This window comes from Hemiscyllium ocellatum, chromosome 24 (assembly GCF_020745735.1).
Source record: "Hemiscyllium ocellatum isolate sHemOce1 chromosome 24, sHemOce1.pat.X.cur, whole genome shotgun sequence".
Taxonomy (NCBI): domain Eukaryota; kingdom Metazoa; phylum Chordata; class Chondrichthyes; order Orectolobiformes; family Hemiscylliidae; genus Hemiscyllium; species Hemiscyllium ocellatum.
This window is the reverse complement of record NC_083424.1, coordinates 59,132,171-59,156,902: the sequence shown is the minus strand read 5'-3', so window position 1 is coordinate 59,156,902 and position 24,732 is coordinate 59,132,171. Positions and strand designations below refer to the sequence as shown.

Genomic DNA, 24,732 nt, shown 5'->3' with positions numbered 1-24,732 from the left:
TTTTCTCCAGCTCAATGCATTGTCATCACAAAATCTACAGCAAATAACACTTCTATTTTCTTAAATGTTGGTTTAGACTTCAGGAATTGCTATTGTGTTCTTGAGTTATTTGCCCACCACAAAGTTATCACTTTTACACAGGACAGGTGAACAAATTAGCTTCAGTTTACATGAAAATCTAAGATAGATTTTCTCATCAGGCAGAATGATTTCAGTGAATCAATACTGGCAGTAGCAAAGGAACACCACACAGCTGCAAATCCTTACATTAACAAGCTGCAGCCTAGACTCCTGCTGGTCACAGTGTCTCATTCTGGTCCATACCTCATTGACATATTCAGCCCTTAAAGCAATATGACAGCATCTCCTTTCCCAAAGATAAAAGTCACATGCATTAATAATAAAAGTACATGTCAAATTCGAGTAGCCACAGATCTTTTTACTCTGAATTACGAATGGAAATGTTTAAGAGTTTATGCACCTATGTAATGTGTAAGTGGTTTAACAATTCATTTAAGGTCCCATGATAGTATAATCTTCCTGAGATCTAGACTTTACACTTTGATGTTCTGAGTTATAGCTGTGTTGATCTTTGAGTGTTGTTAGTGTTGGTTGTTGTCATGTTGGTTTTCCTAACCTCAGTTTTTGTAAGTACATTGTTTTGGAGTTTTGGGGAGGAAAAAGATCAAAATAATGACACTTTAAAAAGGAGGAAGAGATAAAAAGGCAGAGACCAGATGGGCAATGATTCAAATGGAGAAAGAAACCTACACTGCTGTCTGATACAGCAGTGAATCTGCACAGTTATGCCTTTGTTGTTAGAGTTTAAGTATTCCTTGACATTGGAGTGCACCTAAGAAAAATTAACAAACAGCTAAATTCGCGGCTGACCTTGCAGGAACCTGTGTGGGCGAATGCGTAGTACAAGAGCAGTTAAGTACATAGTTTTTAAGTGTAACCTTGCCATTCACTTTTTTTTTTAGTGTAAATCTACCATAGTGAGTAAAGTGAGTTCCGTTTGATTTTAGTTTTTATTGAGATCTGTCTCTTGATGAAATTTTAAAAACAGATTGTATAGGTACTAAGTTAGCCTGGAGCAGTGTTTTTTATAGCAGTAAGACTGCACTATTTTCTGAGTCTGTAGATGTTAAGGTGCAAAGATGGCCTTCAGTAAAGTGATGTGCTCTTCCTGTTGGATGTGGGAACTTAGGGAGAGTTTACATGTTATTGATGATTATAGCAGGGACTGTGTTTGGTTGTGAATCCTATCCGACTGCATGGATCATTTGGAACGGCAGTTAGATACAATGTCAAATTTCCAGGAGCTAGAGGGTGTGATGGATGGCAGTTATATGAAGTGAGAAAAACCACAGATACAATCATGTAGATGAGTTAACTCCAGAAAAGGTGGGAGAGGGAAGCAAGTGGTTCAGGAGTCTCCTCTGGTTATCACCAGCTCAAACAAGTGCTGTTTTGAAAAATGAAGGAGGTGACGGACTCTCACGGGAATGTAGCACGAACAGCCAAGTTTCTGTTATCGAGATTTGCTCTAGTATAATGAGGGGTACATCAGGGTCCAGGCAATTGATTGTGTCAGGGGACTCTCCAGTCTGAAGTACAGACAGACATTTCTGTGGCCAGCAGCGAAAAATCAGAATGATGTGTTCTCCCTGGTGCCAGGATCAATGAGGTCTCAGAGATGGTGCAGAGTGTTCTCAAGGGGGAGAGGGACCAGCAGGAGGTCATTATACACATTAGAACTAACAACATAGGAAAGGACAAGGATGAGATTCTGAAGGGAAAATATAGAAAGTTAGGCATGAATTTAAAAAGGAGGTCCTTGAGGGTAGTAATATCTGGATTACACTAGGTGCTGCAAGTTAGTGTGGGTAGGGATAAGAGGATAGAGCAGATGAATGCATGGCTGAGGAGCTAGTGTATGGGAAAAGGATTCATATTTTTGGATCATTGGAATCTCTTCTGGGATAGTAGTGACCTGTACAAGAAGGATTACACCCAAATTGGAAGGGGACTAATATATTGGCAGGGAGAGCTGCTAGAGCTGCTCGGGAGTTTAAGCTAGTAAGGTTGGGGGGCGGGGGGGGGAAGGGGGTTTGGTTGTGGTGGTGGTGTGTGACCCAGGGAGGTACTAAGGAAAGAGATCAATTGAGAAAAGAAGCAAGTCAAACAGTCAGGGCAGGCAGGAACAAAGCAAAACTGATACATTAAACTGTTTAATAGGGTGGTTATGATAGGGGATTTTAACTTTCCAAACATAGATTGGGACTGCAAAAGTGTTTAAGGTTTACATAGAGAGCAATTTGTTAAGTGTGAACAAGAATATCTTCTGATTCAGTATGTGGATGTACCTACTAGAGAAGGTGCAAAACCTGACCTACTCTTGGGAAATAAGGCAGGGCAGGTGATTGAGGTGTCAGTGGGGGAGCACTTTGGGGCCAGCGACCATAATTCTGTTCGCTTTAAGATAGTGATGCAAAAGAATAGACCAGATCTCAAAGGACAAGGTGAGGACAGCAGATGCTGGAGATCAGAGTCAAGTTAGAGTGGTGCTGGAAAAGCAGAGCAAGTTGGGCAGTATCCAAGGAGCAGGAAAATCAACATTTTGGGCAAAAGCCCTTCATCAGGAAAAGTTAAAGTTCTAAATTGAAGGAAGGCTCATTTTGACGGTATTAGACAAGAACTTTCAAAAGTTGATTACGGGAGATGTTCACAGTTAAAGGGACGGCTTGAAAATGGGAAGCTTTCAACAATGAGATAACAAGAGTCTAGAGACTGTTTATTCCTGTTAGGGTGGAGGTCAAGGCCAGTAGATGTAGGGAGTGCTGGATAATGAGAGAAATTAAGGTTTAGGTCAAGAACAAGAAGGAAGCACATGTCTGGTATGGACAGGACAGATTGAGTGAATCCTTCGAGGAGTATAAAGGCAGTAGGAGCATACTTAAGAGTGAAGTCAGGAGGGCAGAAAGGGGACATGAGATAGCTTTGGCAACTCAGGTTAAGGAGAATCCAAAGGGATTTTATAAATACATTAAGGACAAAAGGGTTACTCGGGAGAGAATAGGGCCCCTCAAAGATCAGCAAGGCAGCCTACATGTATAACTGCAGGAGAAAGGGGAGATACTAAACAAGTTTGTGCATCAGTGTTTACTGTGGAGAAGAACATGGAAGACATAGAATGTGGGGAAATAAATGGTGACATCTTGCAAAATATCCGTACTACAGAGGTGATGGTGCTGGATGTCCTAAAATGCAGAAAGGTGGATAAATCCCCAGGATCTGCTCAGGTGTACCTTAGAACTCTGTGGGAAGCTAGGAAAGTGATTGCTGGACCTCTTGCTGAGAGATTTGTGTCATTGATAGTCACAGGTGAGGTGCCAGAAGACTGGAGGCTGCCTAACGTGGTGCCACTGTTTAAGAAAGGTGGTAAGGACAAGCCAGGGAACTATAGACCAGTGAGCCTGACGTTGGTGGTGGGCAAGATGTTGGAAGGAATTCTGAGAGAGAGGATGTACATGTATTTGGAAAGACAAGGACTGATTAGGGATAGTCAACCTGGCTTTGTGCGTGGGAAATCATGTCTCACAAACTTGTTTGAGTTTTTTGAAGAAGTAACAGAGAGGATTGATGAGGGCAGAGTGGTGGATATGATCTAAATGTATTTCAGTAAGGCATTCGACAAGGGTCCCCATGGTAGACTGATTAGCAAGGTTAGATCACATGCTATACAGGGAGAATGAACCATTTGAATCAGAACTGGCTCAAAGGGGTGGCACGGTGGCACAGTGGTTAGCACTGCTGCCTCACAGCGCCTGTAGACCCGGGTTCAATTCCCGACTCAGGCGACTGACTGTGTGGAGTTTGCACGTTCTCCCCGTGTCTGCGTGGGTTTCCTCCGGGTGCTCCGGTTTCCTCCCACAGTCACAAAGATGTGCGGGTCAGGTGAATTGGTCAAGCTAAAATTGCCCGTAGTGTTAGGTAAGGGGTAAATGTAGGGGTATGGGTGGGTTGCGCTTCGGCGGGTCGGTGTGGGCTTGTTGGGCCAAAGGGCCTGTTTCCACACTGTAAGTCTAATCTAATCTAATCTAAAAAAGGTAGAAAACAGAGAGTGGTGATGGAGGGCTGCTTTTCATAACACACAAAATTTATTACAAAAGATCTCAGTATCATGTAACTGAAACAATATATTGGACAAACCTAGACTGCTGTTAGGCCTTTCATCATTTAGAATGGGTTGCAGGTTTTGTTTCATTAATTTGTAAATCCCACAACTTCTTTCCAGTGTCTTATGATCCTACTCCACTACCACCTGATGAAGGAGTGTCGCTCCGAAAGCTAGTGCTTCCAATTAAACCTGTTGGACTATAATCTGGTGTTGTGTGAATTTTAACTTTGTACACCCCATTCCTCACCGGTATCTCCACAACTTGTTCAAACACAGCAAGACATGAACAGTGTGCAGGATTGTTCTGAAAAGTGGTGTTAGATTCCTTCGAAATACAAAATAAGATCGTGACCTTTTCAAATATCTGGCTTTATTTCTTCTTATGTGTTGATTATATGATTGCAACTTGAAACATTTGCAGCAACAGCTTTTTTCATGCTTTTTCCACATTTTGTTTAGTCTGTCTACTCACAAGCTGTTCATTGGGTGGTATCCTTCTGAGACCCATTGTTTTTAATGCATCTGAGATGTCGGAATGAGTCACTTGCCACTACCTGTTGGAAACTGACTTCCTTTGTGCCAACCACACTTTGCAAGTCTGCTTTTTGCAATAGCATTTGTAAATTTAACCCTTGTTATGCTGTAGCTTAATCACACAATTTTCAATGCACTCAGAATAGAATCCCTACAGTACAGAATCCCTTCAGTGTGGAAATAGGCCCTTCAGCTCAAGTCCGCACCGACCCTCCAAAGAGTAACCCATCCAAACCCGTTCCCCATTACTCTACCTTTACCACTGACTAATGCACCTAACCTACACATCCCTGAACACAATGGCCCATTGAGTATGGCCAATTCACCCCCCCAATCTGCACATCACTGGATTGTGGGTGGAAACCGGATCAGTTCTAAATTGAAGGAAGGCTCATTTTGACGGTATTAGACAAGAACTTTCAAAAGTTGATTAGGGGAGATGTTCACAGTTAAAGGGATGGCCTGAAAATGGGAAGCTTTCAACAATGAGATAACAAGAGTCCAGAGACTGTTTATTCCTGTTAGGGTGGAGGTCAAGGCCGGTAGATGTAGGGAGTGCTGGATAATGAGAGAAATTAAGGTTTAGGTCAAGAACAAGAACATAGAACATAGAAAAATACAGCGCAGTACAGGCCCTACCAAATCCTACCTAACCTACACTAGCCCAATAACCTCCATATGCTTATCCAATGCCCGCTTAAATGACCATAAAGAGGGAGAGTTCACCACTGCTACTGGCAGGGCATTCCATGAACTCTCAACCCGCTGAGTAAAGAATCTACCCCTAACATCTGTCCTATACCTACCACCCCTTAATTTAAAGCTGTGCCCCTAGTAACAGCTGACTCCATTAGCGGAAAAAGGTTCTCAGTGTCGACCCTATCTAAACCCCTAATCATCTTGTACACCTCTATCAAATCTCCCCTAAACCTTCTTTTCTCCAAAGAGAACAGCCCCAAGTGCCTCAGCCTTTCCTCATACGATCTTCCTACCATGCCAGGCAACATCCTGGTAAACCTCCTCTGCACTCGTTCCAGTGCCTCCACATCCTTCCTACAGTATGGCGACCAAAACTGCACACAATACTCCAGATGAGGCCGCACCAGAGTCTTGTACAACTGCAACATGACTTCAGGACTCCGGAACTCAATTCCTCTACCAATAAAGCCCAGTACACCATATGCCTTCTTCACAGCACTATTTACCTGGGTGGCAACTTTCAGAGATCTGTGTACATGGACACCAAGATCCCTCTGCTCATCCACACTAACAAGTAGCCTACCATTAGCCCAGTAATCCATCTTCTTGTTACTCCTACCAAAGTGAATGACTTCACACTTAGCTACATTGAATTCCATCTGCCACCTTTCTGCCCAGCTCTGCAACTTATCTATATCCCGCGGTAACCTGCCACATCCTTCCTCACTGTCCACAATTCCTCCGACTTTCGTGTCATCCGCAAACTTGCTCAACCAGTTTTCAAGCCCCTCCTCTAGATCATTTATAAAGATGACAAACAGCAATGGTCCCAAAACAGATCCTTGTGGAACACCGCTAGTAACTGCACTCCAAGATGAACCTAGTCCATCAACTACTACCCTCTGTCTCCTTCCAGCCAGCCAATTCCTAATCCAAACCTCTAATGCACCCTCAATTCCAGACATCCGTAGTTTTTGCATTAGCCTACCATGGGGTACCTTATCGAACGCCTTGCTAAAATCCATATACACCACATCTACTGCTTTACCCTCGTCCACCTCCTTAGTCACCTTCTCAAAGAACTCAATAAGGTTTGTGAGGCACGACCTGCCCTTCACAAAACCATGCTGACCATCCTTGATCACATTATTCCTATCCAGATGTTCATAAATCTTATCCCTTACAATTCTCTCTAAGACTTTGCCCACAACAGAAGTGAGACTCACTAGCCTATAGTTACTCGGGCTATCCCTACTCCCCTTCATGAACAAGGGGACCACATTCACTATCCTCCAGTCTTCTGGCACTATTCCCGTTGACAATGACGACATAAAAATCAAGGCCAATGGCTCTGCTATCTCCTTCCTAGCTTCCCAAAGGATCCTAGGATAAATGCCATCAGGCCCAGGGGACTTATCTATTTTCATCCTTTCCAGTATTCCCCAGACCTCTTCCCTACATACTTCAAAGCCATCCATTCTAATCACTTGTGACTCAATATTCACATCAGCAACAGTGCCCTGTTCCTGAGTGAATACTGATGTAAAGTATTGATTTAGTGTCTCTCCAATCTCCTCCACTTCCACGCTCAACTTCCCACTACTATCCTTGACTGGACCAATACCTACCCTAGTCATTCTTTTATTCCTGACATACCTATAGAAAGCCTTTGGGTTTTCCCTAATCCTACCAACTAAGGACTTTTCATGTCCCCTTCTCGCTGCTCTTAGCTCTCTCTTTAGATCCTTCCTGGCTACCTTATAACTCTCAATCGCCCCAACTGAACCTTCAAGCCTCATCTTTACATAGGCCGCCCTCTTCCCTTTCACAAGGGATTCCAATTCCTTATTAAACCACGGCTCCTTCACAAGACCCTTTACTCCCTGCCTGACTGGTACATACTTATCAAGGACACCCAATAGCTGTTCCTTGAACAATCTCCACATATCATTTGTGTTCTTCTCTTGAAGCCTACTTTTCCAATCCACGCATCCTAAGTCATGCCTCACCGCATCATAATTTCCCTGCCCCCAGCTATAACTCTTGCCCATCACTAAAGTAAAAGTCACCGAGTTGTGGTCACTGTCCCCGAAGTGCTCACCTACCTCCAAGTCTAACACCTGGCCTGGTTCATTACCTAGAACCAAATCCAGTATAGCCTCACCTCTTGTTGGCCTGTCTACATATTGTGTCAGGAAACCCTCCTGCACACATTGGACAAACACCAACCCATCTAACATACTCGAACTATAGCTTTCCCAGTCAATATCTGGGAAGTTAAAGTCCCCCATAACAAACACCCCGCTACTTTCACTCTTCTCCTGAATCATCCTCGCAATACTTTCCTCTACTTCTCTCGGATTATTAGGAGGCCTGTAGAAAACACCTAACAGGGTGACCTCACCTTTCCTATTTCTAACCTCAGCCCAAACTATCTCAGATGGCAAGTCTTCCTCCATCGTCCTTTCCACCGCTGTAATACTATCCTTGACAAGCAATGCCACACCTCCCCCTCTTTTACCCCCATCTCTGCCCCTACTAAAACATTTAAACCCTGGAACCTGCAACAGCCATTCCTGTCCCTGTTCTACCCATGTCTCTGTAATGGCCACAACATCGAAGTCCCAGGTACAAACCCACGCTGCAAGTTCACCTACCTTATTTCTTATACTTCTGGCATTGAAGTATACACACTTCAAGCCACCTTTCTGTTTACAGGCACCCTCCTTCGAGATCGATGCCTTGTTCCTAACCTCCCTACACTCAAGGACCTGTACCCTAAAGCTACAGTCCAGGTTCCCATGCCCCTGCAGAGTTAGTTTAAACCCTCCCAAAGAGCACTAGCAAACCTCCCCCCAAGGATACTGGTGCCCCTCAGGTGCAGGTGTAGACCATCCTGTACCCTTGCACCTGGGAGGCAACATACCAATCGTGAGTCTCTGTCACCCCCACAAAACCACCTATCTGTACCCCTCACTATTGAGTCCCCAAGAACTATCGTTCTACCTTTCTCCACCCTCCCCTTCTGAGCAACGGGGCCAGGCTCCGTGCCAGAGGCCTGAACCTCGTTGCAAGAGGAACATTGCACTGCCTTCATTGCCATCCCTCTAAAAGGTAAGCTTTAAAAAACTAGATCTAAAGAATGAAGCACATGTCTGGTATAGACAGGAGAGATTGAGTGAATCCTTCGAGTAGTATAAAGGCAGTAGGAGCATACTTAAGAGTGAAGTCAAGAGGGCAGAAAGGGGACATGAGATAGCTTTGGCAACTCAGGTTAAGGAGAATCCAAAGGGATTTTATAAATACATTAAGGACAAAAGGGTTACTCGGGAGAGAATAGGGCCCCTCAAAGATCAGCAAGTCAGCCTACGTGTAGAACTGCAGGAGAAAGGGGAGATACTAAACAAGTTTTTGCATCAGTGTTTACTGTGGAGAAGAACATGGAAGACATAGAATGTGGGGAAATAAATGGTGACATCTTGCAAAATATCCGTACTACAGAGGTGATGGTGTTGGATGTCCTAAAATGCAGAAAGGTGGATAAATCCCCAGGATCTGCTCAGGTGGGAAGCTAGGAAAGTGATTGCTGGACCTCTTGCTGAGAGATTTGTGTCATTGATAGTCACAGGTGAGGTGCCGGAAGACTGGAGGCTGCCTAACGTGGTGCCACTGTTTAAGAAAGGTGGTAAGGACAAGCCAGGGAACTATAGACCAGTGAGCCTGACGTTGGTGGTGGGCAAGATGTTGGAAGGAATTCTGAGAGAGAGGATGTACATGTATTTGGAAAGACAAGGACTGATTAGGGATAGTCAACCTGGCTTTGTGCATGGGAAATCATGTCTCACAAACTTGTTTGAGTTTTTTGAAGAAGTAACAGAGGATTGATGAGGGCAGAGTGGTGGATATGATCTAAATGTATTTCAGTAAGGCATTCGACAAGGTTCCCCATGGTAGACTGATTAGCAAGGTTAGATCACATGCTATACAAGGAGAACGAACCATTTGAATCAGAACTGGCTCAAAGGTAGAAAACAGAGAGTGGTGATGGAGGGCTGCTTTTCATAACACACAAAATTTATTACAAAAGATCTCAGTATCATGTAACTGAAACAATATATTGGACAAACCTAGACTGCTGTTAGGCCTTTCATCATTTAGAATGGGTTGCAGGTTTTGTTTCATTAATATGTAAATCCCACAACTTCTTTCCAGTGTCTTATGATCCTACTCCACTACCACCTGATGAAGGAGTGTCGCTCCGAAAGCTAGTGCTTCCAATTAAACCTGTTGGACTATAATCTGGTGTTGTGTGACTTTTAACTTTGTACACCCCATTCCTCACCGGTATCTCCACAACTTGTTCAAACACAGCAAGACATGAACAGTGTGCAGGATTGTTCTGAAAAGTGGTGTTAGATTCCTTCGAAATACAAAATGAGATCGTGACCTTTTCAAATATCTGGCTTTATTTCTTCTTATGTGTTGATTATATGATTGCAACTTGAAACATTTGCAGCAACAGCTTTTTTCATGCTTTTTCCACATTTTGTTTAGTCTGTCTACTCACAAGCTGTTCATTGGGTGGTATCCTTCTGAGACCCATTGTTTTTAATGCATCTGAGATGTCGGAATGAGTCACTTGCCACTACTTGTTGGAAACTGACTTCCTTTGTGTCAACCACACTTTGCAAGTCTGCTTTTTGCAATAGCATTTGTAAATTTAACCCTTGTTATGCTGTAGCTTAATCACACAATTTTCAATGCACTCAGAATAGAATCCCTACAGTACAGAATCCCTTCAGTGTGGAAACAGGCCCTTCAGCTCAAGTCCGCACCGACCCTCCAAAGAGTAACCCATCCAAACCCGTTCCCCATTACTCTACCTTTACCACTGACTAATGCACCTAACCTACACATCCCTGAACACAATGGTCCATTAAGTATGGCCAATTCACCCCCCCCAATCTGCACATCACTGGATTGTGGGTGGAAACCGGATCACCTGGAGGAAACCCACACAGACACGGGAAGAATGTGCAAACTCCACACAATTCTCACCTTATGTTTCTTCGCGAACATAATTCCTGAAGCAAAGCAACCGAACTGTAATGTGTAGATGGCCTGGAGTGTTGAAGAGCAGTAAAAAACCAAACATTAGGCTTCATCATTTGCTGAATACAACACTTAAGCAGCATAAACAAGAAATACACAATAAGAATCACAACAGTATAAAGTATAATTCCTTGAATTAATGATGTACCCAATGATCCCAACCAACTGGTAGCCCAACTCCACAAAGTGGAAGCCGGGGACTGCTTAGGTTCGTCCATTTACTTGTGGATATGGTCAACCAAATTAGTGAAACCCTCAGAGTTATCTGGGATGTAGGTGTAACATTCAGGGTTATCTGGGATGTAGGTGTAACATTCAGGGTTATCTGGGATGTAGGTATAACATTCAGGGTTATCTGGGATGTAGGTGTAACATTCAGGGTTATCTGGGATGTAGGTGTAACATTCAGGGTTATCTGGGATGTAGGTGTAACATTCAGGGTTATCTGGGATGTAGGTGTAACATTCAAGGTTATCTGGAATGTAGGCCGGAGTGGGGTGGGGGCGGAGAGGTCAGGAAGAGGATTGCAGGTTAGGAGGGCGGTGCTGAGTTGTGGGAACCGACTGAGACAAGGCTGGGGGAGGGGAAATTAGGAAACTGGAGAAATCTGAGTTCATTCCTTGTGGTTGGAGGGTTCCCAGGTGGAAGATGAGGCGCTCCTCCTCCAGCCGTCATGTTGTTATGTTCTGCCGATGGAGGAGTTCAAGGATCTGCATGTCCTCGGTGGAGTGGGAGGGAGAGTTAAAGTGTTGAGCCACGGGGTGATTGGGTTGGTTGGTCCGGGCGTCCCAGACGTGTTCTCTGAAGCGTTCCGCAAGTAAGCGGCCCGTCTCCCCAATATAGAGGAGGCCACATCGGGTGCAGCGGATGCAACAGATGATGTGTGTGGAGGTGCAGGTGAACTTGTGGCGGATATGGAAGGATCCCTTAGGGCCTTGGAGGGAAGTGAGTGTGGAGGTGTGGGCGCAAGTTTTACATTTCCTGCGGTTGCAGGGGAAGGTGCCGTGAGTGGAGGTTGGGTTGGTGGGGGCCCCCATCTTGTCTCAGTCGGTTCCCTCAACTCAGCACCACTCTCCTAACCTGCAATCTTCTTCCTGACCTCTCCGCCCCCACCCCACTCCGGCCTCCCTCAACTTGACCTCCTTCCATCTATCACATTTCCATCGCCCCTCCGCCAAGTCCCTCCTCCCTACCTTTTATCTTAGCCTGCCTGGTACACTCTCCTCATTCCTGATGAAGGGCTCTGGCCCAAAACGTTGAATTTCCTGCTCCTTGGATGCTGCCTGACCTGCTGCGCTTTTCCAGTAACACATTTTCAGCTCTGATCTCCAGCATCTGCAGTCCTTACTTTCTCCTCGAAGATTTTAACCTACTGCGAATCCTCTTGCAAGGATGCCTTCCTTGAAGAAGCTCTCTTCCTCCCTCTACAACGATTTCAGTGAGTCTCTCTCTCACTGCACCCCCCAGGTCATCTCCTCTGCACAGAAACTCTTCAGCCACGTTCTCAAACAGACTCGTTACCACAGCCACATCTCCTTCCTCAGCACCTGTCTACGGAACCGACTGATCCCACACGGACTCCGAACTACATTCTGACCAACAACATTTGGACCCAACCAGGACAACCTGTACCTACAACAAATCCGAAGCCTCCAGCCACAGACCTCCCTCCGGATCCTCCGCTCCACCCTTGCAGCCATGCGTCGCCACTTACACTCCCTGCAATCAGCCCTACCCCAGCTCAGGACAGCACTCTCACACAGCAGGCCAGGCAGCATCTCAGGAATAGAGAATTCGACGTTTCGAGCATAAGCCCTTCATCAGGATCTCCAGCATCTGCAGACCTCATTTTTTTACACAGCACTCTCACAGACCTGCACAGGACCTCGACTGTTCTTCATCTACAGAAGAATCCACAAACTCAACAAACTGCTCTTCCTAGCCATATCAGAGATTAAAGACAATAAGGACCGAAAACTTTCGTCTACTTACCCCAACACTCGTGGTTCCACAACTATTCCAGAATCTTCTATCGGCTGTCGGACGCCATGTGGCCGCTACAGCGCCCGCGGCAACCGGGAATGACAACTGTTCTTTCGTCGTCACAACCATTTCCGCCCCCTCGGTTGCCGTTGCCGCAGACACTTCCGCCCCCACTGACATCACTAACCTGCACGACCACAACGTCTCAGGTGTCTCCGCCCCCACGCCGACTATCGCCCCACACGTAACCCCGCCCCCACGCTTAAATCCGTCACGACGTTTGACCCCGCCCCCACGCTTGACCCCGCCCCCACACCGAAAAACGTCACCACGTCTAACACCGCCCCCACGTCGATCTGTGTCCCCGCCCCCACGCTTTTTCACGTCACGACGCATGACCCCGCCCCCATCTTGACCCCGCCCCCACACCGAGAAACGTCACCACGTCTAACCCCGCCTCTTCGTCGGTCTCTGTCCCCGCCCCTAACCCCGCCCTCACTCCCAGCTCCAGTCCCACACCAGGTCCTAGCTCCCAGCCCTGCAGAGTCTTCACCATCCCTCCAGACCTCCCCCTCTCTGAGGATGAAAGATCAGTCCTCAGCAGAGGCCTCACCTTCATTCCCCTACGCCCTCGGATCAATGAGTTCAGCACGCGGCGAGATATTGAACAATTCTTCCGCCGCCTTCGCCTCCGTGCCTACTTTCACAACCAAGACTCCCGCCCACCCTCTGACGACCCCTTCTCCCGCCTCCAACACACCCCATCCACCTGGACACCCCGTGCTGGCCTCTTACCCACCCTCGATCTATTTATAGCCAACTGCCGCCGTGACATTAACCGACTCAACCTGTCCACCCCTCTCACCCACTCCAACCTCTCACCCTCAGAACATGCAGCCCTCCAGTCCCTCCGCTCCAATCCCAACCTCACCATCAAACCGGCAGACAAGGGAGGCGCGGTAGTAGTTTGGCGCACCGACCTTTATACCGCTGAGGCCAAACGCCAGCTCGCGGACGCCTCCTCTTATCGCCCCCTTGACCATGACCCCACCTCCCACCACCAAACCATCATCTCCGAGACCATCCATAACCTCATCACCTCAGGGGATCTCCCATCCACCGCCTCCAACCTCATAGTCCCACAACCCCGCACCGCCCGTTTCTACCTCCTGCCCAAAATCCACAAACCTGACTGCCCCGGCTGACCCATTGTCTCAGCCTGCTCCTGCCCCACCGAACTCATCTCCGCGTACCTCGACACGATTCTGTCCCCTTTAGTCCAAAAACTCCCCACCTACGTTCGGGACACCACCCACGCCCTCCACCTCCTCCACGATTTTCACTTCCCCGGTCCCCAATGCCTTATCTTCACCATGGACATCCAGTCCCTGTACACCTCCATCCCCCATCACGAAGGGCTCAAAGCCCTCCGCTTCTTCCATTCCCGCCGCACCAACCATACCCTTCCACTGACACCCTCCTTCGACTGACTGAACTGGTCCTCACCCTGAATAACTTCTCTTTTCAATCCTCCCACTTCCTCCAAACTAAAGGAGTTGCCATGGGCACCCGCATGGGTCCCAGCTATGCCTGTCTCTTCGTAGGATATGTGGAACAGTCCATCTTCCGCAACTACACTGGCACCACCCCCCACCTTTCCTCCACTACATCGATGACTGGATCGGCGCTGCCTCGTGCTCCCACGAGGAGGTTGAACAGTTCATCAACTTTACTAACACCTTCCATCCCGACCTCAAATTCACCTGGACTGTCTCAGACTCCTCCCTCCCCTCCCTAGACCTTTCCATTTCTATCTCGGGCGACCGACTCAACACAGACATCTACTATAAACCAACTGACTCCCACAGCTACCTGGTCTACACCTCCTCCCACCCTGCACCCTGTAAAAACTCCATCCCATATTCCCAATTCCTTCGTCTCTGCCGCATCTGCTCCCAGGAGGACCAGTTCCAACACCGTACAGCCCAGATGGCCTCCTTCTTCAAGGACCGCAGATTTCCCCCCAGACGTGATCGACAATGCCCTCCACTGCATCTCCTCCACTTCCCGCTCCTCCGCACTTGAGCCCCGCTCCTCCAAACGCCACCAAGATAGAACCCCACTGGTTCTCACCTACCACCCCACCAACCTCCGTATACAGCGTTTCATCCGCCGTCATTTCCGCCACCTCCAAACACACCCCACCACCAGGGATATATTTCCCTCCCCTCCCCTATCAGCGTTCCGCAAAGACCACTCCCTTCGTGACTCCTTCGTCAGGTCCACACCCCCCACCAACCCAACCTCAACTCCCGGCACCTTCCCCTGCAACCGCAGGAAATGCAAAACTTGCGCCCACACCTCCTCCCTCACTTCCCTCCAAGGCCCCAAGGGATCCTTCCTTATCCGCCACAAGTTCACCTGCACCTCCACACACATCATCTATTGCATCCGCTGCACATGATGTGGCCTCCTCTATATAAGGGAGACGGGCCGTTTAATTGCGGAACGCTTCAGAGAACACGTCTGGGACGCCCGGACCAACCAACCCAACCACCCCATGGCTCAACACTTTAACTCTCCCTCCCACTCCACCGAGGACATGCAGGTCCTTGGACTCCTCCATCGGCAGAACATAACAACACGACGGCTGGAGGAGGAGCGCCTCATCTTCTGCCTGGGAACCCTCCAACCACAAGGAATGAACTCAGATTTCTCCAGTTTCCTCATTTCCCCTCCCCCCACCTTGTCTCAGTCGGTTCCCTCAACTCAGCACCGCTCTCCTAACCTGCAATCTTCTTCCTGACCTCTCCGCCCCCAACCTACTCGGGCCTATCACCCTCACCTTGACCTCCTTCCACCTATCACATTTTCATCGCCCCTTCCCCAAGTCCCTCCTCCCTACCTTTTATCTTAGCCTGCCTGGCACACTCTCCTCATTCCTGATTAAGGGCTCTGGTCCGAAATTTCCTGTTCCTTGGATGCTGCCTGACCTGCTGTGCTTTAACCAGCAACACATTTTCAGATGTAGGTGTAACATTCAGGGTTATCTGGGATGTAGGTGTAACATTCCAGGATTATCTGGATGTAGGTGTAACATTCAGAGTTATCTGGGATGTAGGTGTAACATTCAGAGTTATCTGGGATGTAGGTGTAACATTCCAGGATTATCTGGGATGTAGGTGTAACATTCAGGGTTATCTGGGATGTAGGTGTAACATTCTGAGTTATCTGGGATGTAGGTGTAACATTCCAGGATTATCTGGGATGTAGATGTAACATTCAGAGTGATCTGGGATGTAGGTGTAACATTCCAGGGTTATCTGGGATGTGGGTGTAACATTCTGGGTTATCTGGGATGTAGGTGTAACATTCAGGGTTATCTGGGATGTAGGTGTAACATTCCAGGATTATCTGGGATGTAGGTGTAATATTCAGGGTTATCTGGGATGTAGGTGTAACATTCCAGGATTATCTGGGATGTAGGTATAACATTCAGGGTTATCTGGGATGTAGGTGTAACATTCCAGGGTTGTCTGGGATGTAGGTGTAACATTCAGGGTTATCTGGGATGTAGGTGTAACAATCCTGGATTATCTGGATGTAGGTGTAACATTCAGAGTTATCTGGGATGTGGGTGTAACATTCAGAGTTATCTGGGATGTAGGTGTAACATTCAGGGTTATCTGGGATGTAGGTGTAACATTCAGGGTTATCTGGGATGTAGGTGTAACATTCCAGGATTATCTGGGATGTAGGTGTAACATTCAGGGTTATCTGGGATGTAGGTGTAACATTCAGGATTATCTGAGATGTAGGTGTAACATTCAGAGTTATCTGGGATGTAGGTGTAACATTCAGGATTATCTGGGATGTAGGTGTAACATTCCAGGGTTATCTGGGATGTAGGTGTAACATTCAGAGTTATCTGGGATGTAGGTGTAACATTCCAGGATTATCTGGGATGTAGGTGTAACATTCAGGATTATCTGAGATGTAGGTGTAACATTCTGAGTTATCTGGGATGTAGGTGTAACATTCCAGGATTATCTGGGATGTAGGTGTAACATTCAGAGTTATCTGGGATGTAGGTGTAACATTCCAGGGTTATCTGGGATGTAGGTGTAACATTCAGAGTTATCTGGGATGTAGGTGTAACATTCCAGGATTATCTGGGATGTAGGTGTAACATTCAGAGTTATCTGGGATGTAGGTGTAACATTTCAGGATTATCTGGGATGTAGGTGTAACATTCCAGGGTTATCTGGGATGTAGGTGTAACATTCAGGGTTATCTGGGTTGTAGGTGTAACATTCCAGGGTTATCTGGGATGTAGGTGAATGGGATCTCACATTTGTAAAATCTTGACAGTTTTACAATGTTATTGGTCTGATTAGTTGTCCTTGCAACTGTAGCTGCAAGAACCAAGCTGCTGTGGGTGTGGATTGATATAGCTGACTGCCCTCATGTTTGCCCTCTAGCCTGTTCACAGCTTGGTAAACATGACAAACTACGTGGATGGCTGTGTGACAATGCAAAGTCAAGGCAAAACTATTGTGAACATCCAAGTAGGTACTCGGTGAGGAAGAAAGTGGAGAGCCCTGAGGGGCACCCAGCCGTGGTATATGAGATGGGTACATGTCTGTGTTCACAAAGTGCCTGCCTGCTGCATTAAAATAAAAAGCTTTGGCGAACTCCAAAGTGCAGGGCCAAAAAGGTGGTGTTGTACTCTCAGTAAGTGGGAGATGTGCTATGAGGGTGTAGTGAGACTGGTGTTTGATTGATGACATCCTGCATGAACCCAGGGCTGGTGCAATTCGCTGATATGTGCAGAACGTGCCCTGAGATGGTGGTGACTGTTGGCTAAAACAGACACCACATGAGTAAGTGGCAAGGTGGAGTCACCAGGTTCTCACTCTAACCCTTATGTTGGGAGCTATTGCCATCTTCATTCTGTCTGCAGCCTGGGAGAATAGAAAACAGCACATAAATAGTGCAACATTAGGTGCCAATGGAATGCATGCAAATAGGCTTCTTGCAACCCATTAGCAAGATTCTTATTGTGCTGATAAAGAACCGTGAGCAAATTCAAACTTGTTTCTCTTGACATCGAGAATCTAATTTTTCCAATCTCCCGTATTCCTCCAACTGACACACCATTGATCAAAGCGCTCAGGGGCTGGAAAACGTCAGAATTCAAGATGGGAATTAGAATTTTTAAGAATAATATTGAGGCGCCCAGTCTCCCCAATGTAGAGGAGACTGCATCAGGAGCAACGGATACAAGAAATGTATTAGTGGATGTGCTGGTAAAACTTTGATGAATGTGGAAGGCTCCTTTAGGGCCTTGGATAGGGGTGAGGGAGGCCACATCCATCAAAGTTTTACCTGCACATCCACTAATATCATTTATTGTATCCATTGCTCCTGATGCAGGCTCCTCTACATTGGGGAGACTGGGCGCATCCTAGCAGAGCGCTTTAGGGAACATCTCCGAGACACCCGCACCAATCAACCACACCGCCCCGTGGCCCAACATTTCAACTCCCCCTCCCACTCTGCCGAGGACATAGCGGTCCTGGGCCTCCTTCACCGCCGCTCCCTCACCACCAGACGCCTGGAGGAAGAATGCCTCATCTTCTGCCTCGGAACACTTCAACCCCAGGGCATCAATGTGGACTTCAACAGCTTCCTCATTTTCCCTTCCCCCACCTCACCCTCGTTCCAAACTTCCAGCTCAGCACTGTCCCCATGACTTGTCCGGACTTGTCCAACCTGCCTAGCTCCTTTTCTACTATCCACTCCACCCTCTCCTCCCTGACCTATCACCTTCATCCCCTCCCCCACTCACCCATTGTACTCTATGCTACGCTCTCCCCACCCCCACCCTCCCCTAGCTTATCTCTCCATGCTTACAGCTCACTGCCTTTATTCCTGATGAAGGGCTTTTGCCCGAAACGTCGGTAACTAGGGAGATCCTACCTTGCTAATCAGTCTCCCATGGGGAACCTTGTTGAACGCCTTAGCGAAGTCCATATAGATCACATCTACTGCTCTGCCCTCATCAGCCCTCTATATTGCTTCTTCAAAAAACTTAATCAAGTTTGTGAGACCCTCAAAGATCAGTAAGGCAGCCTTTGTGAGGAGCCGCAGGAAATGGGGAGATACTAAACGAGTATTTTGCATCAGTATTTACTATGAAAAAGGATATGGAAGATATAGAATGTATGGAAATAGATGGTGACACCTTGCAAATTGTCCATTTTAAAAAGGAGCAAGTGCTGGATGTCCTGAAACGCATAAAAGTGGATAAATCCCAAGGACCTGTTTGGGTGTATCCTAGAACTCTGTGGGAAGCTAGGAAAGTGATTGCTGGGCGTCTTGCTGAGATATTTGTATTATCGATAGTCACAGGTGAGGTGCTGGAAGACTGGAGGTTGGCAAACGTGGTGCCACTGTTTAAGAAAGGTGGTAAAGACAAGCCAGGGAACTATAGACCAGTGAGCCTGACGTCAGTGGTGGGCAAGTTGTTGGAGGGAATCCTGAGGGACAGGATGTACATGTATTTGGAAAGGCAAGGACTGATTCGGGATAGTGAACATGGCTTTGTGCGTGGGAAATCATGTCTCACAAACTTGATTAAGTTTTTTGAAGAAGCAATATAGAGGGGTGATGAGGGCAGAGCAGTAGGTGTGATCTATATGGACTTCACTAAGGCGTTCAATAAGGTTCCCCATGGGAGACTGATTAGCAAGGTAGGATCTCATGGAATACAAGGAGGACTAGCCATTTGGATACAAAACTGGCTAAAAGGTTGAAGACAGAGGCTGGTGGTGGAGGGTTGTTTTTCAGACTGGAGGCCTGTGACCAGTGCAGTGCCACAAGGATCGGTGCATGGCCCTCTACCTTTCATCATTTATATGAATGATTTAGATGTGAGCATAAGAGGTATAGTTAGTAACTTTGCAGATGACACCAAAATTGGAGGTGTAGTGGACAGTGAAGAAGGTTACATCAGAGTACAATGGGATCTTGATCATATGGGCCAATGGGCTGAGAAGTGACAGATTGAGTTTAATTTAGATAAATGTGAGGTGCTGTATTTTGGGAAAGCAAATCTTAGCAGGACTTATACACTTAATGGTAAGGTCCTAGGGAGTGTTGCTGAACAAAGAGACCTTGGGGTGCTGGTTCACAGTTCCTTGAAAGTCAAGTCACAGGAAGATAGGATAGTGAAGAAGGCGTTTGGTATACGTTCCTTTATTGGTCAGAGTATTGAGTACAGGAGTTGGGAGGTCATGTTGCGGCTGTATAGGCCATTGGTTAGGCCACTGTTGGAATATTGCATGCAATTCTGGTCTCCTTCCTATCGGAACGATGTTGTGAAACTTGAAAGGGTTCAGAAAAGATTTACGAAGATATTGTCAGGGTTGGAGGATCTGAGCTAGAGGGAGAGGTTGATCAGGCTGGGACTGTTTTCCCTGGAGCGTCTGAGGTTGAGAGGTGACTTTATAGATGTTTGTAAAATCATGAGGGGCATGAATAGGATAAATAGACAAGATCTTTTCCCTCAAGTTGGGGAGTCCAACACGGAAACAGAGATTCACCTTGTCCATGCTGACTAGATATCCTAAACCAATCTAGTCCCACCTACCAGCGCCTGGCCCGTATTACCCCAAACCCTTCCTATTCATATACCTGCCCAGATGCCGTTTAGATGTTGCAATTGTACTGGCTTCCACCACTTCCTCCAGACGTTCAGTCCATATATGTCTCACCCTCTGTGTGAAAACGTTGCCCCTTAGGTCTCTTTTATATCTTTCCCCTCTCACCCTAAACCTATGCCCTCTCGTTCGAGACTCCCCAACTTGAGTCCAGAACTAAAGGGCACAGATGTGAGTATTTTAAATGCGTTTGGGTTTCCTCTCATTCAAGTGGTTTCTGACCTGACCCCTCGCTGTCTATTTTCTTGGTCCAGCCGAAAGGATTGGTTTTAGCAAGGATAGGGTCAGGGGACCCAATATAAAAAGAGGGTGAGGAAGAATAAGTGAAGTTGGGATCTTTTTTACATTCATGGTTGGTGATTTCCGGAATTGTTGAATTCTGAAGCGGGGTTGTTGAACTCCGAGTGTTTTTTATTTTCACGTTTGGCGATAAGGGGTTGTTGAACTCCGATATACCTAAATTGCTCGATGAAAAGAAAGTAGTGCGATATATTATAACAAAACTGTCAGGGTTTTAGAATGTCACGATGGTTCTGCAGAAATCATTAGTTGTCAGGCTGTTAATTAGTGTAGGTTTTGTTTTTGAGTTTATTTCTGTCACATCTGTTCAGCTTGGCTTGTTTTGCTTTGCTGTTTTTGGGGTTTTTTTCTGTTTATTTTGGTGTTTGTTGTCTGTTTATGAAACATGGTGAGGAGGTGATGCCGTTGTCATGTTAAAAAAAATAAGAAAGCTGGCTAGAGACACTAGTGTGAGTACTCAACAGAGTTACAAAATTAGTAATAGAGAATTTGCTTGCCCCAAGGTCATGGCAGACGAAACTCCCATTTGGTAAGCCCTGGACCCACGCTGAGGTCTGTGTTATGCTTCAAGATGCCCCTGATCTGTTCAAGTACCCAATATTATTATTAATTGGCTAGTACAAGCCTGCTGTAATTATAGTTGCTTGCTTCAGGACATCCATGCTTTCATGAATTTAGCGTACAGGACACATTGGGCAACTATTAAAGACTCCATTGTAACTTGCCTTGAAAATGTTGTTAGAACCACTAATGGAACAGCTGAGAAGTATTTAGATTTTGCACACTTAGTTAAGCAATGGTGTGCCACAGCCAGGATTTATGAGACTAAACTCCCAAAACTCCCAGACTAAAACTGAGTAATGGTGTGTGTGAGAGAGAGTGAGTGAGAGAGCTATACACCTTGTAGCATGTTTGTCCCTTTGTGATTCGTTTGGAATGCTCAAGATCCAGGACTGTTTTGAATCTGATTTGCATTTTGGAAATGTAACATTTTTTTAAGGTTAAGGATCCTTCAGTGATTATGAAATGAAATATTAACTTCTGTTCTTTTTACAGATCATGACTGCCCTATCAGTTTATAACTAATCACTTTCATCCTTTCATAAAAGCTAACCTTATTTGATTTTAAATCAGTTTAATACGGGGGAAGACAAATTTTAACCTTTTTTTGTTTCGGACTTGTCTGTTTCCACTTAATTTTAAAAAAGCTGTGTTTCATTGGTGATTATGATCTGACAGTCATAGCCTTATTGAGAGAGTCCCCTCAACTGAATGACAACTGAAGTTTCAAGTTCAACATTGGGATGTGATAAATCATGTAACAAAATTAATATCTTATGGTTCATATTTGTGTCTCTGGATGTGGCCATTGATCGTGCCCTAGAAGTCTTTTTTTATCATCTGAGTAGACAAAATCTTTTAAGGCAGCTCCAGTCATTTCACGGCCTATAGCATTGTCAATGAGCACTGACTGGTCAAGGCCACTTACTGAACCTAATCTTGGATTTACATTAAGGGACTAAATGGGGTAATTATTGTGGATTTCAAAGTTAGGAACCGTACGCATTTTTCATTAAATATTGAAGACTGGATAAATGAATTTCCAATTTATATTGATGACTTTTAAAATGTTTTAGTCACTTGTTTAGTTTCCACCCTGAATTACAGAGAATGATTGTTTTATTTATTATTTTTAATAATCAATTGTATTTGGCCGGATCACAAAATCAAAATTAATTGGCAGGATCGCTTGGTTTTATTCCTTTACACATTTGTGTGGTTCTGCTCGCCGAGCTGGAAGTTTTTGCTGCAAACGTTTCGTTCCCTGGCTAGAGAACATCATCAGTGCTGTTGGAGCCTCGTGTGAAGCGCTGCTTTGATGTTTCTTCCGGTATATATCAACAATGGATACCCGAGCTACAAATCTTCAATCAGATTTTAAACACTTTACACATTGTTAGTGACCTGTCTCATTGCCTCATGGTTAATTTGAAGCATGGCTGCATTAGTTCCTTGAGTAAAAAATGAGGTCTGCAGATGCTGGAGATCACAGCTGAAAATGTGTTGCTGGTCAAAGCAAAGCAGGCCAGGCAGCATCTCAGGAATAGAGAATTCAACGTTTCGAGCATAAGCCCTTCATCAGGATTAGTTCCTTGTTAACTAAAGAATGGAAAGTTACTTTACTGGCCAGTTGAAGAAATTCTAAATGTGATTGGGGGGAATGTATATAGCAGGTGGAACTCCCAAAAGCTGGGGAGGTTACTGTGAATGGGTATATGAACAAATGAAAGGGACATGAGAAAACGTATAAGGCCACCAAGGTTGAGAAATATATAAACAAGCTTAAAGCAACATTACTGTAAAATAAAGAATTTAGATTCTACTTGGAATCCCGAGCCTATATCTGGCATTCCGATTCTTTTTGAGGATTGGGATTTTGTTCCTGTATACCTGCTGAGCCCTTAGCATTTCCTGATTGTCCCCAGCCTTAATTTAAACCACCCACTTATTACAAACCTTTTTGTTTTTTGAAAATGAAGCATCCAGTCTTCATAGCCGATATCATGGGGATGAGTGGCCTGTGCCATCCTAAACTAGGTCTCATCCTGGGAATTAGAGTAATGTTAATGAAGCATGCCCCTGACCACACGGCCCAATTTGCTCAATATGTCCAAGGGTGGTGCGAATGTAAACACAGTAAAATTCTGGGAGCAGCCTCAATACAAATGGCTTATGTTACAAGATTAAAACATGTGGCCATCTGTCTGACGGAAGTGATATACAATATAATCAAGAAGCTCAATTATCTTTGTTTAACCCCATGCCTTTGCAATGTTTTCTATCCGGAGTCACTAACATGATCCAGACCAACAGTACGAAACAATCCAGAAATTTCCAGTCGCAGATGAGGTGAGCAGTGGTTTACTATTGGGATGGCCAGAACTGGATGGAACCACAAAGCAAGTTACAGATAAAACCAATTATATCCAGTACCCTCGCAATCCCAAATGCCATATGCCAGCCCTGATAAGGTTGTTTGGAACCAGGATACCCAATTGGGGGTGGAACTTACCTCATGTGCCCCACCTGATGACCACTTACTGGACAACCTTTTCCCGAGGGGATCCTGAAAATGGGGACAGGCAGACCCCAGCATTTCATCTTTGAGACTGGCAACAAGACATCAAAACCCCCAGGGACGAGTGCCTGGCCCTTGCTTTAACTGTTGAAATGTGGCCACTGGGGAGTGATGTGTCTTTAATGTTGCCTTGGAGCTGATGTGGGGAATTGACACACTTTCATACTAGCAAAAAGAAAATCTCCTAATATACACAGACTCTTCATTGTGCTTTTAATGTGGTCTATGATTTAGGAGCCTTATGGGAACATTGAAGATTTTTAACCCTCAAGGAGATAGCAGTATAGTACTGCTGTTATGTCCAATCAGTCTGGCAACTATCAAGATATTCGGCTCATGCTGAGGAAGTTGATACTGTTTCTAAAGTAGTGGGCAAGTAGATGCAGCTATCAAGGAGGCAGCCTTACACCCCAAACTTCTGGTCCCAGTGGGTCCCCCAGGAAAACCCGGTAAGACACAATGTAAGGACAGGGGTATGCCAGACCTGGGTAAGGTGCAGAAATCACAGGGGAAGCCCCTGCTGAAGAGCACAAATTATGGCCTCAAATAGGATACCCCCTCAATACTTAAACCAGAATATGGGTGACCCCTACTAGATTAGTTTGTGTTCCTTTTTTGGCTGCTGCCTATATTAATTGATTATGTGTATTTTGTATACACTTGGGCAAGGAGGGAATGGTTTTTGCTCAATTACACTGGACACTCCATGGCCTCCAACCGTGTTGGGAAGGACTCTTCCAGGTCATTCTCCACACTGTCTCAATTGCTGCTATGGTCGCCGAACTTACCGCCTGCGTTCATCTCCATCATTGCAAGTTCATCAGATGAGCCCCTTGCAAGGGAGGAGATGGTAAAGATCGAACTTGCTTGGCTGTATGGACTCGGCATTGCCAGCATTGTGCACAAGAAGGGACAGTTTACCTGTGCGATCCTGAGCAACCAGAGACTGTGCACCAATTATGCCAGCACTGTGCCGAGAGACTGAATGTTACCAAGAATGACTATTGTAGTGGTCAACTGCATCAAAAAGATTGAACAGTTCATTTACAGAACAAGTC

General features: G+C 45.8%; 1 protein-coding gene across 3 annotated transcripts in view; it reads right to left on the bottom strand.

Moving 5' to 3' along the window:
• LOC132827232 (glutathione hydrolase 1 proenzyme-like) overlaps nt 1-12,611 on the bottom strand; it is a 189,009-nt gene extending 176,398 nt beyond the window's left edge. For all 3 annotated transcript variants that reach the window (XM_060843858.1, XM_060843860.1, XM_060843859.1), the window contains exons 1-2: nt 12,521-12,611; nt 10,475-10,537 (exon numbers count right to left, since the gene is read on the bottom strand). The gene's annotated coding sequence lies outside the window, so the exon portion shown is untranslated. The remainder of the gene's footprint in view (nt 1-10,474; nt 10,538-12,520) is intronic.
• Between the last annotated feature and the right edge of the window lie 12,121 nt (nt 12,612-24,732).